This window comes from Camelina sativa, chromosome 5 (assembly GCF_030686135.1).
Source record: "Camelina sativa cultivar CO46 ecotype springtype chromosome 5, ASM3068613v1".
Classification (NCBI taxonomy): domain Eukaryota; kingdom Viridiplantae; phylum Streptophyta; class Magnoliopsida; order Brassicales; family Brassicaceae; genus Camelina; species Camelina sativa.
The window spans coordinates 21,067,076-21,081,943 of NC_141884.1; the positions used below are offsets into that span (position 1 = coordinate 21,067,076).

General features: G+C 39.9%; 2 long non-coding RNA genes and 1 other non-coding gene across 3 annotated transcripts; 1 reads left to right on the forward strand and 2 right to left on the reverse strand.

The window, feature by feature from the left end:
- Positions 1–697: 697 nt before the first annotated feature.
- LOC147944113 (small nucleolar RNA R71) lies at positions 698–804 on the reverse strand. Its single transcript, XR_015558609.1, has one exon. It is a non-coding gene; the product is annotated as a small nucleolar RNA R71 (small nucleolar RNA).
- An 11,011-nt stretch (positions 805–11,815) lies between these two features.
- On the forward strand, positions 11,816–12,581 carry LOC147944114 (uncharacterized). Its single transcript, XR_015598221.1, has 2 exons — positions 11,816–12,026; positions 12,135–12,581. It is a non-coding gene; the product is annotated as an uncharacterized LOC147944114 (long non-coding RNA).
- A 64-nt stretch (positions 12,582–12,645) lies between these two features.
- On the reverse strand, positions 12,646–13,297 carry LOC147944115 (uncharacterized). Its single transcript, XR_015598344.1, has 2 exons — positions 13,179–13,297; positions 12,646–12,949 (listed from the first exon to the last, which is right to left on the reverse strand). It is a non-coding gene; the product is annotated as an uncharacterized LOC147944115 (long non-coding RNA).
- Positions 13,298–14,868: the final 1,571 nt, after the last annotated feature.

A 14,868-nucleotide genomic window follows, 5' to 3' on the forward strand; every position in this document is an offset into this window, starting at 1 on the left:
AAGTTCCATTTCAGGTACCACTCGACCATCAACTCGACCACCACTCGACCGAGCAGTGATCGAGCACTTGATCGAGCCAGACCCCGGATCTCTTTAACCATCAGTTTCCAGTCGACTTGATCACCAACGAGAGCCTGTGCTCAGTCGCGTGCCTGGGAAAAATCGTTTGTGTTTGTTGATGCACACAAGGTCTAAAGGAAAGGACCATCTTCTCAAGCACATTGACAACATCCACAAGGTGACAAAGGGTTTGGGAATTAAGCAAAGGAGAGTTGTTCAGGACCAACAAGAGGTTATAGTAGCAATGGATCATCAGGATCAGGTTCAGAGACCAAGGAACATTGGTGCTGGAGATGCACCCAACACTCACAACCAAAGGGCTGGAATTGTGCTTCCAACTGTTGCCAACAACAACTTTGAGATCAAGAGTGGCTTAATCTCCATGATTCAAGCCAAAAAATTTCATGGATTGCCAATGGAGGATCCACTTGATCACCTTGATGAGTTTGATAGAATATGTGGCCTTACAAGGATCAATGGTGTAAGTGAGGATGGTTTTAAGCTGAGGTTGTTCCCTTTCTCACTTGGGGACAAGGCTCATTTATGGGAAAAAACTCTCCCGACTGGTGCAATCACTACTTGGGATGCATGCAAGAAGGCTTTCTTGGCCAAGTTCTTTTCTAATGCTAGGACAGCAAGGCTAAGGAATGAGATCTCTGGATTTGCTCAAAGGAACAATGAGACCTTTTGTGAGGCATGGGAGAGATTCAAGGGATATCAGACTCAATGTCCTCATCATGGTTTCAGCAATGAGTCACTCTTGAGTACCTTGTATAGAGGAGTGCTTCCAAAGATAATGATGTTGCTTGACACAGCTTCTAATGGCAACTTCCTCAACAAGAATGTGGAAGAAGGCTTGGAATTAGTTGAGAATCTTGCTCAGTCAGATGGCAACTATAATGAAGACTATGATAGGACCATAAGGAGCTCCTCAACTGATCAAGAGGACAAGTATAAGAAGGACTTGAAGATGGTCAATGAGAAGCTTGACAAGATCCTTCTTAGCCAGTCCAAGTCTATTCATTTCATTGGTGAAGAAGAAGCACAAGTTCAAGAGGGGGAGACTGAGTTTGCTGAGTTGTGCTACATGCAGAATCAAGGAGGATTCAAAAGCTACAACCAAGGAGGTTTCAAGAACAACAACCTATCTTATAGGAGTACCAATGTGGCTAATCCTCAAGACCAAGTCTATCCACCTCAACAGCCTCAACAGCAACAAACCTACATCCCCAAACAACAACACCAAGTGTTCCAGCCTCAGTTGTGTCCCCCACCAGGGTTTCAGACTAACCAAGGCCAAGAACAAGACTTAAGAGCTATGATGCAACAATTGTTGATTGGGCAAACACAAGGAAAGATTGAGGAAGCCAAGCAGTTTGCTGAGTTGAACCAAAGGTTAACATCACAGTACAATGATCTGAATATGAAGTTTGAGGGTCTTAATTCAAGAGTGAAGTATATGGAGGGTAACCTAGCATCTACTTCAGCTCCAAAACCCAACCAACTCCCTGGAAAAGCTGTTCAAAATCCAAGGGAGTTCTCAGCCAAAGCCATTCAATTTCAAGAGGAAGAAGTCACTGAGGACAATGAAGTCCAAGTTTGGGGGAATTCATTAGTTACTGAAGCCCCAAGTGACATCTGTGCAAAGCAACAGGAGCATGCAGGAGAACTCGACCAGGAGCTCGAGCAGTCACTCGACCGAGTGCATGCTCGAGTGGTCGATCGAGCTGGGGACTCCGAAGCTGTCAAGCCTGCTAAGTACATTCCTCCTGCTTACAAGCCTCCACTGCCATTCCCTGGGCGTTTCAAAGCACAGAGGATCAAGGAGTTAAGGGAAATCATTGAGAAAAAGGAGATGTTGGCTAAGCAACATGAGGAAGAAAGGGTTTTGAGGGAAGAAGCTTTGGTTGAGAAAAAAGAAGAAGTGATGGTTATTCAAGAGATCATCATTGCCTACCAAGAAGAGGAGAGAGGACCTGCTTTGGAACAATATAAACCATACCCTCTCTATAGAGATTTTTTGCTTGATTTATCAGTAAAGAAGGCTCAAGCTCAAGATGAGAAGGATCTTGAGAACCTTGGAGGAGTGATAATCCCACTTAAGCTCAAGGACCCAGGGCCATTCTACTTGCCTTGCACAATCAGTTACCTCCACTACAATCAATGCCTTTGTGATTTGGGAGCTTCAACAAGTGTGATGCCATACTCCTTAGCTCAAAAGCTTGGGAGAACTGATTTCAAATCCACTAAACTCCATGTGTGCCTAGCTGATGGGACAAATAGAGAGGTAGTTGGAAGGTTGGAGAATATCCCACTCAAGATAGGGAAGGCAAGGGTTCACACTGATTTTGTGGTCATAGAGATGGACAAGGAGCCTGAAGATCCAATCTTGTTAGGGAGGCCATTTTTAGCCACTGTTGGAGCAGTAATAGATGTTAGGGAAGGTCTTGTGACCTTGAACATTGCTGAGGAAACAGTCATGAAGTTCAACATCTATAACCCAACCAACCTGCCTACCATTGATGATCAATCCTTCACTATCAAGGAGAAAGTTGATCATGAGGTTTTCAAGGATGAAGGAGACCCTAAGGCTGAGCTCCCACTTCAAGAGGATTCTGTTGAGGATCTTAAGAGGTCAGTTCAAGAGCTGTCTAGTATGGTTGAGGATCTCAAAGTCAAACTGAATAAGAGGTCTTTGAGGAAAGCAAGACCTAGGCTCAAATTTAAGAAGAAATATGGTTTGAGTGCCAAGGGTGAGGTGATCAAAGATCAACTTCACAGTGACCAAGAGGTTCCAGGGAGGATTTCATCACCTCCTTGGTATCTAAACCAAAGTTAAGAAGGAAACCAAAGTCAAGCTTAGTGACTTTAAACAAACTCACTAGGGAGGAAGTCCCTAAGGTATCCTTTGTAAATATGGTTTAAATTCTTAGTAGTTTTTATGTGTTTTCTTTTATGTTTTTGTTGGACAGGCTTTTAGTGAGAATGTAGTTGGTTAAAGAGAGTTGTGGACTTGGAGAAGAAGACTCGCAGGCCCACTCGACCAGTCCACGAGAGGTACTCGGCCGAGCTGGGTATGAATTAAAGCCCATTTCATCTTCAAACCGTTAGGACGATCGAGTGGAGGGAAGAACAAGGAGAAAAATTTTGAAATTTCAAAATTGGTCAAAGAGCTCGACCACGTGCTGGTCGAGTGTGGGGTCGAGCTACAGCCAAAAGCAAGTCAAAGATTCCCAATTCAAATTTGAATGGTATGGACGCTCCACCCTTGTCTCCTTGTCCCCTTGGCTTATTTATATAGCCCTTGCACGATCTTGAACCTCTCACATTCTCTCATTTGCTCAAAACACTTAAACTCAAGCTTTTAAATCTCCCTCAAAGTTCATCTCTTGCTCAAGCTTTGTTCTTTCAAGTTTTTGGGTCACTAACCTATTAACTTTGAGCTTTGAGTTTATTCTCTTCAGTTTCTTTTGAAAATGTCTTCCAAGATCACCAAGAAGTCTCACCGAACCGCTACAAGCTCCATGGAACGTCGTGATGCTGATCTTGAATCAAGAGGTGAAGCTGGGAGAGTCACTCGACGGACCACTCGATCGACCACTCGACCGAGTGCCTGGTCGAGCAGTCGGTCGAGCCAGATGCCGTATCCAAGGAGAAACTCTGTTGAGGAAGATCCTGAAAGGACTGAGAGTGAGGAGGAAAGAGAGCCTACTCTCAATGAGTTTATGAGGAGACACAAGGACAAAGGGAAGAGGCCAGCTGTTGAAGTTGAGCAAGAAGAGATTGAAAGTGAAAGTGAGGAGGAGAGTGAAGAAGAAGAATTGATGGATGATGGAGAAGCTGAGTCTTGTGGGCTGTCAAAGAGGCAGATTTATGATGCCTTCATGAGGATGGAGTTCTTGGGAACTAGGTATCCTCACAAGGAGACCATGGAGAAGCTTGCCATTGATGAGGATGTGGAATACCTCTTTGAGAAGAGCAATCTCACCAAGTTCATGGGGCTGTGCATGGAAGGCTACAAGGAGGAAAGCTGTGAGTTCCTAGCTACTGTCAAGCTGCACACATATGCAAGGAAGACTGCTGAACATGGAGCTGGTCACATCTCTTTCACTATCAAAGGGAAGAAGCATGAGCTTTCAATGAAAGAGGTAGCAAATGTGTTTGGTTTTGAGGTTGGGAGCAATAGGAGTTTGATGGTTCCAAGAGATGAGTTGTATGTTGTGTGGGAAACCATTGGAGATGACAAGTACTACTCATCCTCCAACTCCAAGAGCTCAAGGATAAGAAGCCCAGTCCTAAGGTACTTCCACAAAGCTCTTGCCAATACCTTCTTTGCAAGGAAGAAAACTGGAAACATTAATGAGGGAGAGCTAAAGATGATTGACTTGGCTCTTAATGGAGTGATCTTTCAAGCAAGGAATGGTACCATCATCCTTGGGAGCACAGTGGAGACTGATTTAGGAATGGTGCTCATTGACCACATGACCCAATTGAGAAGTTGGGTAGGAAAGTTGGAGACCAAAGGGTCAAGAGGAGCACTTACCATTGGAGGCATCATCACTCCAATCCTACAAGTTGCTAGAGTTCCACTTAGAGGAGAAAGGGTCTCACCAAGATGGATTGACTCAAGCTACCTCACTTCTACTCTCATCCTAGCCAAGGAGAAGCATCAAGGGAACCACATATTCAACTTTGAGCTTCCAACACTTGGGAAAAAGTAATTCATATTGCCTAACCAAGAGCTCACCACCATTCAAGAAGGAGCCAACATTGATTTTTGGCCAGCTGAGGAGCATTGTTTTGATGGAGTGATTCAACATAGGGTTGAGGAAGCTAGGAATGCACAAGTAGCTGATGGAGAGGAGCAGTTCTACTTTGAAGATTATGAGCCCAACCCAAGAGATAGTAGAGGAGTGAGGGAGAATGCCAAGAGGTTAACTCTTTTGCAAAAATGGGGTAAGTGGCATGGAAAGAGATTTGATAAGCTGAAGAAGAAGGTGACCAACATGGCTAAGTCTATCAAAGGCTTGAAGAAGGAGATTGCTGAGCTGAAGAGTGGAAACTCATCTCCTAGCCAACATTCAAGCCCTTTGAGGAGAAGTAGCTCAACTAGAGCACTTTCAAGGGTTGCGAATCCTGTGGAACCAGCTAGGACTTCAATGTATGAGACAAATCTGAGGAAGAGGAGCTCAAGTACCCGCGAACATCAGTTTTCGAGGCACTCGACCGGGTCACTCGAGCACCTCCGACGCACTCGGCCGAGCACCTTCCCAGATCACCCTATGGCTCCCTACCTCCAGCTGCTTATCCAGGTTATCCATTATACCCTCCCATCCCACCTCAATACTACATGGATCCAGCTCTCTACCAGCAGTTTTGCCAGCACCAAGCTCAACATATGGACACTCGCGGTCCAGCTCGACCCCCCCACTCGGACACGTGCTCGACCGAGTCAAGGTCGATCTCCATCATCGAGCTGCCCCAAAGTCCTTCTCCAAGCCACCAGCCTGACCCCAACTACTCCTATGACAGCATGCAGATGGATGTGGACAACTACTTCCACAATCCCTAAGGTACCACTATCACCTTACCATTGTTTATACCATTGCATTTCATATTGTGTTTTGTGTTGTGTTTAGCTCTTGAATCCTCTCACAACTTTTTCACACAAGGGACTGTGTGATTTAAGTTTGGGGGAGGGTTTGAGATAGCATTTGATGTTGTGTTTTGTGTTCTTATTTCAAATTTTTATCATCATCATGTTAGCACTTGCATTAGCATCTAAGACATAGAAAAACCATAAAAATTTGAAAAATTTTGAAAAAATCTTCATAAAAAAAAGAGTGTTCATGTAGTTTGCATTGCATATTAGGATCTTGTTTAGCATGTTTCATGTAGAATTGTATAATATTTGCATTAGGGATCTATGATGAGTATTTCCTTGTTAGCTAGCCTATTCACTAGACTAGGATCAATGCCCAAGTTATTAGTACTTTGATGCTAGTTGAGTAGTAGGAAGCATAAGATTGAACCAAGCTTGAATTCTTGCATTGCATTTGGTCTAAATTGAAGCATGTTGTGATTTGAAACCATTTCCTATTTTATAAGAACCTAATATTGACTTTTAATTATCAATGTGTGCATTGCTTTAAACTCATGGATACCATATACATACTTGGATCATCTTTCTTCTTTTTACCACTTTTGTTGATCCAAGTAGTTGATTAAATCATTAAGATCAGTTTTCCTACCCCTAAACCATACCTTCTTTCAAGCCTTGTTTGTTCTTGAGTGTGTGAGGCCTATTTTTGGGATTGAGCTTGGTAGAAAGTGTTAGGTTTGAACTGACAAGAGTAAGACCTTGTGTAGTTCTAGTTTGCATTTTTCAAACTAGATAGGACTAGGTGTTTCACTTGTTGGGTTTGGGACTTGGCTGTTATGAAAAGAAAAGAAAGAAAAGAGAAAGAAAAAAAGGGTAGAGTCTTTAAGAGGAGATTGTGTTTAAGCAAAGTCTAGTGAAAGGATGGGAAGTAAAGTGTTGTTTAAGATGGTTCTAGAAAGAAAAGAAAGGTTTAGCAAAATGCTTATATGTCTTAAGAATAAGAAGAAAGGAGAACCATAGCAATAAGAAAGAATCCCCCATTCCACTAGAAAGATCAAATAAGAAACATCTCCTAAGACTTGAAAACCAAAAGAGAAAAGGGTTAAAGAGAAAAGAAGAAGCAAATGGTAGCACTAGGATCATTTGGGTTTAGATTGCTAAGATAAACACTTTGGGTACCTATGGGTAGACAAGGTTTTATTCTTGTATGTGTCTAAGTGTTCTTACCTTTAGCATTCTTCTAAAGCTCAATCCATTTTCATGAGAGAACCTTGATATTGACAAGCCCCACTCTAAAAAGAGACCATCATTGTCTCAAAACCCTTTATTACCAAGCCAAATGAGTTTAAGCATTGCATAGAGTTGATTCATGTTCTTGTTTAATGAATGTTAAAGGAAATGGTTGATTTGAATGCATGTGGATAACTAAGGCTCAAATCAATAAAGGTTGTGACATGCTTGTCTAAAGTCTTTAAATTCCAGCTCATTCAACTTGCATCATAGTACTAGTAACTTGGACATTGATTCTAGATGGTCTATTTGCAAGCTTAAGGAGCTGAGATCCCACTTTCAAACCTCACTTACCTTCTTATGTCTTTGATTATTTGCTTGAGGGCAAGCAAAGACTAATTTTGGGGGTGTTGATGTTCATATATTTTACCTTGTTTTCCCTTAGTTTATTCACATCTTTTGCATCTTTTTCTATCCATTTAGGCCATTATTGTGTAGCTTTAGCACTAATCATGCATTAGGGCTTAGTTGCATTGCATTTGCATCTTTTCATGCATAAACAGGTGATTTTGGAGCTCAAGGAGCATGGAAGCAATGGCGAGGAGATGTGAAGCAATCTTGAGGAGGAAACAAGGGAGTTAAGGCTGAAACAACAAGGTCCGGAGTCCAACTCGACCGCACACTTGACCAGACACTCGACCGTGTGCTGAAGAGGACTCGACCGAGTGGAGATTGCACGTGAGAAGCCAGCTCGACCCCTAGCTCGACCGAGCACAGGTCGAGTTGATCGAGCCGTTGACTGCTTTGACTTTTTCTATTTTGAGGGCTTCCACTTCCCCACTATATAAGACCTTGTACCTGCAGCCACCAAAGGGTCCAGTTTTTTAGATATTCCCAAAAACCTAGTTTTTACCTTTTTTAGCATTATTCCTTTTGCTTTTTATTTAGATTTTGTACTTGTTTAAGAAAACTCTTACATTCTTCAATATTGTTGGTTCAATAACTTTCTTAATATTGAGAATTTGAGTTTCATCTTTTGATTAATATTGAAGATCTTAGTTTTATCTTTCTAATAATGCAAGTTTCAATATTTTCTGGGTTTTTGATTTGTTTCATCATGTCTTGTTGTGAGTAGTCTTCTTAGGATCTTGAGGATGGGTTAGGAAGGATTGATCTTGTTGTTTATGTGATTTGGTCAAGCTGGATTGTTGTAGATCTCTTCTAGGCTAGATGTTCTTAAGGCTGATCTTGAACTGAGAGGTTAGGATATGATTTCAAGCTCCTTAGCATCACACCAATGTTTAAGAAGCATAGATAAGGCTAGATCTAGAGCTTACCATTAGGCTTGCTAAGAGATTAGAGGTCTTGTTTGGTTTGAGATGTATTGCTTAATGCCTGCTTGTGTAGATTCTTTACTGTGTGAGAACAAGTCTAGGATTGCATAGGTTTGATTGTTTCTTGACCATGAGAGTGGGAGAAACTTGTCTTAGATTTATATGTCTAGAGGTTAGCTCAAAGTTTGCTTGAGATTTGTTGACAAAGTTAGATAATCACAATGATTAGTTCTTCCCATGAATCCATCCTCAGGAACCTTCTTTGTTTATTGATTTTAAAGTCTTAATCTCGTAGCTTGCTTGTTGTTTGTTTGGTTTAAGTGTTGCTTTGTTTTTGTTGTGTTGCTCTGTTTTCCGGATTTAGCCAACTCGACCTCTCACTCGACCTACACTCGGTCGAGTGCTTGCTCGAGTTCATCCCCAGAACTCTGGTTTATGATTTGTGATTGTCTTGTTTCATTCCTGTTTCATTCCAGTTGCATACATTTAGCTTTCAGTTTATTAATTGTCTTGCATTAGTTCATTAGTAGTAGTTTCTATTTCTGTTCTTGCTTCATTACTGTTTCAATCATTCAGTTTCATTTGCATTTAGTTCTTGGTTCTTGTAGTTTACTTTCTGCATTTTTACATTTCCATCTTAGGATTGTTAGTGACAAACAATCATTACATTTGTCTTAACTTAGATTCATATGCACATCTTATCTAGTCACAAACACTCATTTAGGATTGATACCTCTTGTACTGCAATAGCATAAGGGGAATTGAAACACCCATCCATCATTCCATTCATATATCATCATTGCATACTTCCACCATCATTCACCACCAAATAAATCTTGTTTCAATTTGGCGCCGTTGCCCATTTGAGTGTATTTTTGTGACATTTAGGATCCATATTAGTCTAAGATTAAGTTCATTTAAACTCTTGTGAGGTTTCTGGACTTGAATCTTCTGTTGTTGGGTTGAAGTTCCATTTCAGGTACCACTCGACCATCAACTCGACCACCACTCAACCGAGCAGTGATCGAGCACTTGATCGAGCCAGACCCCGGATCTCTTTAACCATCAGTTTCCAGTCGACTTGATCACCATGAGGTTAGATTCTCATTTACCACCTATGTGTAAAGATCACAAAAGAGGTGTTTTATATGGTAGAGAAAACTAGGTATTTGCTATATATATAGAAATAGACCTGATTTTTTTTTAATAAAACGAAGGACATATATAAAATTCAAGATGACAACTATAGACTACATGTTGTTACCTTAAAACACATGTACTTATTTCGAAACACTTACTGCTAGATATGAAAACACTACTAAATTTAAACTCACATTAGCTTTGGCATCGACTTTCCAAACAATGTCCAACTTCAAATTCCAAAGATGTTCCGGTTCGGGAACAACCTCTTCAATATCAGAATACTCGTCCACATCTACTGCAGGGAACTGTAATTCCCTTATACTGGGGACAAATTGAAGGAGTAGCATTTGCAAAGCATGTGGAAATCCTTGCAGAGACACTGACTTTTTATTCAACTTTTCAGGCCCCCTGGCCTTTATGCTGGCCAAGGTCATTTGAAAAGATTTAGTCCCCCATGGGTGCTCAAGAAACTTGGAGATATCTGCTATCATATCAGCATGAATAGGAGAAATCTTCGCTTTTCCTGAAGTTGGACACAATACGCCGTCAATTATGGCGAGCAGGGCGTATCTTATTCTGGTATCACGCTCGGGTACCAAACGCTTCTTCAGTCTGGAAACTACCCATTCTACAGATACATCAGGCCGCTCAAAAAGACTGTACCAATACCTACCAGGTCCGACTACCCGTTTCCTCTTTCTAGCTTTCTCGTTTGGAGGTTTATCACAATTAAGGCCAGTTACCATTTGAAATTCAGCCAGAGAGAATCTAATAGGAGAACCGGCAAATACAACCCACAACTCTTCTTTTTTTTTGACAACCAACTGCCGGTCAACAGAAAGTGGACAAGCTTACGAGAGAAAGCCGAACCGTCAACAATCTCAAGCAGTTTGTCAAATTGAGAAGATCTCAAGAAATTCAAATCCTCAGGGAACAATGCTGAGGTTATCCCTTCAAGGTAAGCTAACTCGCTATACGACTGGACACGTTCACCATTTGGTTCTGCACCTTCTTTGAACAGACGAAGCGGCAGGACTGAATTCTCCATGAACTGTAAAGGTGAAATAGATGTTTGTCAAATTTACCACTTCATAACTACCACACAGTTAGAAGGGAAATAGGGATAATTCTTCTGATTATACATGTGTTTTTTGGGTATACGAATTTGAAAGTAGACGACAAAACAGTGGGACAGAGATCTGATTGCGTTCCACACACTGCCAAGAAACGGTGGGGCTGAGTAGGGCAGATCTTACAGGAGAAGCTACAACCCAAAGGAAAACAAAAGTGTACCCTACTAATTGCTGATACTGGAACTGGAACGATTAGAACTCTCTGCGGCTTATTTGGTGAGACAACTGAAGGGTCAGAGAAATGGTATGTTTGGGCAAACACACCTTCTAGCAATGTGAAAAGATATTTACTGTTACGAATGGGTAAATATGTGGTCCCAAATCGTTGTGTACTCTAATATCTTATCCCTTCTCTTCATCTATTAAATATTAATATTATATCCCCCTATAATGTATGTTCCCTAGAAGGAGGTCACCTACGGAAGGCCAGCTTAGTAATTAACTACGGGCCACTCGACATCTACAGTTACAGTTGTGGTAGTTTCTTTAATAAGTCTCAAAATTATGCTATCCACTGCATATTCCCTATTAATTATGTGTACAACAAAACTTTCAAGTGAAAATGAGATTTTATAAAGAACTAAGAAAAAAAAAGAGAGAACAAAAATGAATAAGATGTATAAGATGTTTATCCTGAGAAGTAAATATGAGAGAATATGTGATGAACATAATGGCTGCAAGGTGAAACTTTGACAAAGCCATTTTGTTTGAATGATTTTTATTTTTATTTTTTGGAACATGCCTACATCTTATATAATATGAGAAGGTTTTCCTCTAACTTTGCATAATACGATGACATTTGGCAGCGTATATTTCAACACTTGTCCTCACTTCTCAATTATTAAATTCTTTTAATTCATTTTTCTCAAAATTACATACATTATTTTTTATATTCACTAAATTGAAATGATATTTCTGTACTAAAAAATGTATTGAAACTTACGCAATGTCCTTTTAGTAAATATATGTAGATATCATTTATCAATATTTTATATAATTACCATGACATTATAATTTTGCAATAAGAAAGAATGAAATATTAATATATGAGAAGGTTTTCTCCTTGCATAACACGACGACATTTGGCAGCGTATATTTTCAACACATGTCCTCACTTCTCAATTGTTGAATTCTTTTAATTCATTTTCTCAAAATTACATACATTATTTTCAGATTCACTAAATTTAAATGATATTTATGTACTTCAAAATATATTTACATGCAATTTTCTTTTAATAATTATATGTAGATATCATTTATTACAATGGCTTAGAACCACTGTAAATAAGACTAATATGCTTCCTACTATGAATGAGCAGCAAGCTTGAAGGATTTACGTCGCAAGACCCTTGATTTGTTGTTGTTTGAGTTAATTTTTGAGGTTTAAAGAAAAAGGATTGACGACGAACACTTTTTTCATTATCTATACATGTGTTCATATTACTTTCTCTGCAAGTAATTTGCAATTTTATAGTATTAAAATTTTGGTTCAAGAAGTTTCAATACATGTGGATCTAAAACCGAGTAAGTATACAGGTGAAAATATCAATAATTGAGTGCATGTGGTGACTATGCTGATCCATGAAATTTTATGAGAAAATAGGCAATGATTTTGGTTTTGGAGTTTGATAGGTTAACAAGTTATTAAGTGAAAGAATGTGAGAAAGCAGATGAGGAAGAGGAAGAAGAAGAGTATAACAAAGAATCAGATGGTAAAAGTAAAAATGACAATTATCGTGAAAATTTGACAACAAAAATGACGAGAAAGAATATGAAAAGTAAGAAAACAATAGAAAAAAAACATGAAAACAAAGATGGTGGCTGTCAATTAAATATGAGACAACAAGATTAATTCATTATTCAAAAAATGTTTTGTTTGTCTGGCCGTAAAAAATGGTTTAGTATATGCAAGGTCACCAGTTCGAATGTCCGATCCTCCTCTCCTGGACGTCCAGTTAAAATCCACGATTCTTTTGATCAGATTTGATTTTTTAGCACAACTGATTTTCTATTTTTTTAAAATTTTGGTGTATCGGAAATAAAAGTTTGGCCTTAATATTAATTTAAATTATTCTATAAGATAATATTTCATAACTATCATCAATCATATATTATTTTCACCAAAATATATCAAACAAACCCACGCGTAATGTGGGTTCAAAATGTAGTATAATAAATAAGTTCAGAATTTTATATGGTATTAGAGAGAATAGTGCAGTTCTTGATAATACTCCACTTTATTACATTCATATGATGATGATAATAATATTTTTTCTAACCAAAACTACAACAACAAAGATCTCCGGTACCAAGAGGATTTCTCATGCACATCCCTGTAGTATCATCTGGGAACTTAGGCGGTCCACATCGTTTCCTACAGTCGTCGTCAATATGGCATGAACCTCTAAAATTACACACTCCAGGCCTGATATCGTCTGCCTTCAATACTATCAATTTCCACCCAAAACACAAAGTGATCATTAGTAGTGTACTATGTTTTTTCCAATAGGAAATTATCTATTGTTCTACAATTTGTATGTGTGACTTTCTGTTAGAAAAATAAAATCATGTTTATTAATTATGTGTACAACAAAACTTTCAAGTGAAAATGAGATTTTATAAAGAACTAAGAAAAAAATAGAGAACAAAAATGAATAAGATGTATAAGATGTTTACCCTGAGAAGTGAATAGGAGAGAATATGTGATGAACAGAATGGTTGCAATGTGGAACTTTGACAAAGCTATTTTGTTTGAATGATTTTTATTTTTATTTTTTGGAACATGCCTACATCTTATATAGTATGAGAAGATTTTCTCTTAACTTTGTATAAGACAACGACATTTGGCAGCATATATTTCAGCACTTGTCCTCACTTCTCAATTATTAAATTCTTTTTATTCATTTTTCTCAAATTTACTGTAACACCCGCAAACCAATTTTTGGTAAATTGGTGAGGGTGTCGATCGACACCACAGGAGGTGTCGATCGACACCGATTGTTTTCCGATTTAATTATTGATTTTTGGTCGGTTTGGTTTGAGGAGAACCATTAAACCGTGATATTTAAGTGGGGGAACGACCTAGGTCATGTTTTGGGGTTGTCCAGCCACTGAAAACAAAGAGAAAGAGGAGAAAACATCGTTCTTGAGTTTTTGGGAGTTTTTGTGAGATTTCAAGGCTTTGTGGGTGAGATCTTGCTGTGGGAGTGAGGATTCAAGGCTAGGAACGTGTGGGAAGCTTGTTGGGAGTGTGGATTCGTCCATTATTGGTCAGAAACTTCCTGCAAAGAGGTGAGTGCATGACGATGGCTAATCTAATCCTTTGATTCCCTTGTTCTTGCTTGTTTGTTGCTTGTTTGTGTGTTTTCTTGCTGGGATTGGTTGATACAGGTTCCTACGGATGTTTAAGGCTTGGGTTTCGAGTATTGGACGATTTGGAGGAGATTTGGGAGTGAGATTTGACTCTCAACTTCGCGCGGATCGCAGTTGCAGAAGGAGTGTCGATCGACACCAATTGGTGTTGGTCGACACCAGCGAGTTGGGCATCGATCGACACTGTGGGGTAGCGGTCTTGGCTAAGAAGTATGTGAGAGAGATAGTCAGATTGCATGGGGTGCCAGCGAGCATTGTGTCTGATAGGGATTCGAAGTTTACTTCGGTGTTCTAGAAGGCATTTCAGGCATAGATGGGCACTAAGGTGCATATGAGTACAGCTTATCATCCCTAGACAGATGGACAGTATGAGAGGACGATCCAGATGCTGGAGGATCTGCTGAGGATGTGTGTTTGATTGGGGTGGCCATTGGGCAGATCACCTGAACCTGGTAGAGTTTGCTTACAACAACAGTTATCAGGCGAGTATTAAGATGGCTCCTTATGAGGCTTTGTATGGGAGACCATGTTGTACACCATTATGCTGGACTCAGGTGGGGGAGAGGAGCATGTTTGGTGCTAGTTTTGTTCAGGAGACCTCAGAGAAGATTCGGGTTCTCAAGCTGAACATGAAGGAGGCTCAGGATTGGCAGAGGAGTTACGCCGATAGGAGGAGGAGAGATCTTGAGTTTCGGGTAGGAGACAGAGTGTACCTCAAGATGGCCATGTTGCAGGGTCCGAACAGGTCATTGTCAGAGACTAAGTTGAGTCCGAGGTATATGGGTCCATTAAGAGTGATTGAGCGGGTTGGACCAGTGGCATATAGACTGGAGTTACCCAAGGTTATGCGTTCATTCGATAAGGTTTTCCATGTGTCTATGTTGCGGAAGTGTCTCCGTGAGGGTGAGAGAGTGTTGGCTAAGATTTCTGAGGATCTTCAGCCTAACATAACTTTGGAGGCGAGACCAGTGAGGGTTCTCGAGAGGAGGATCAA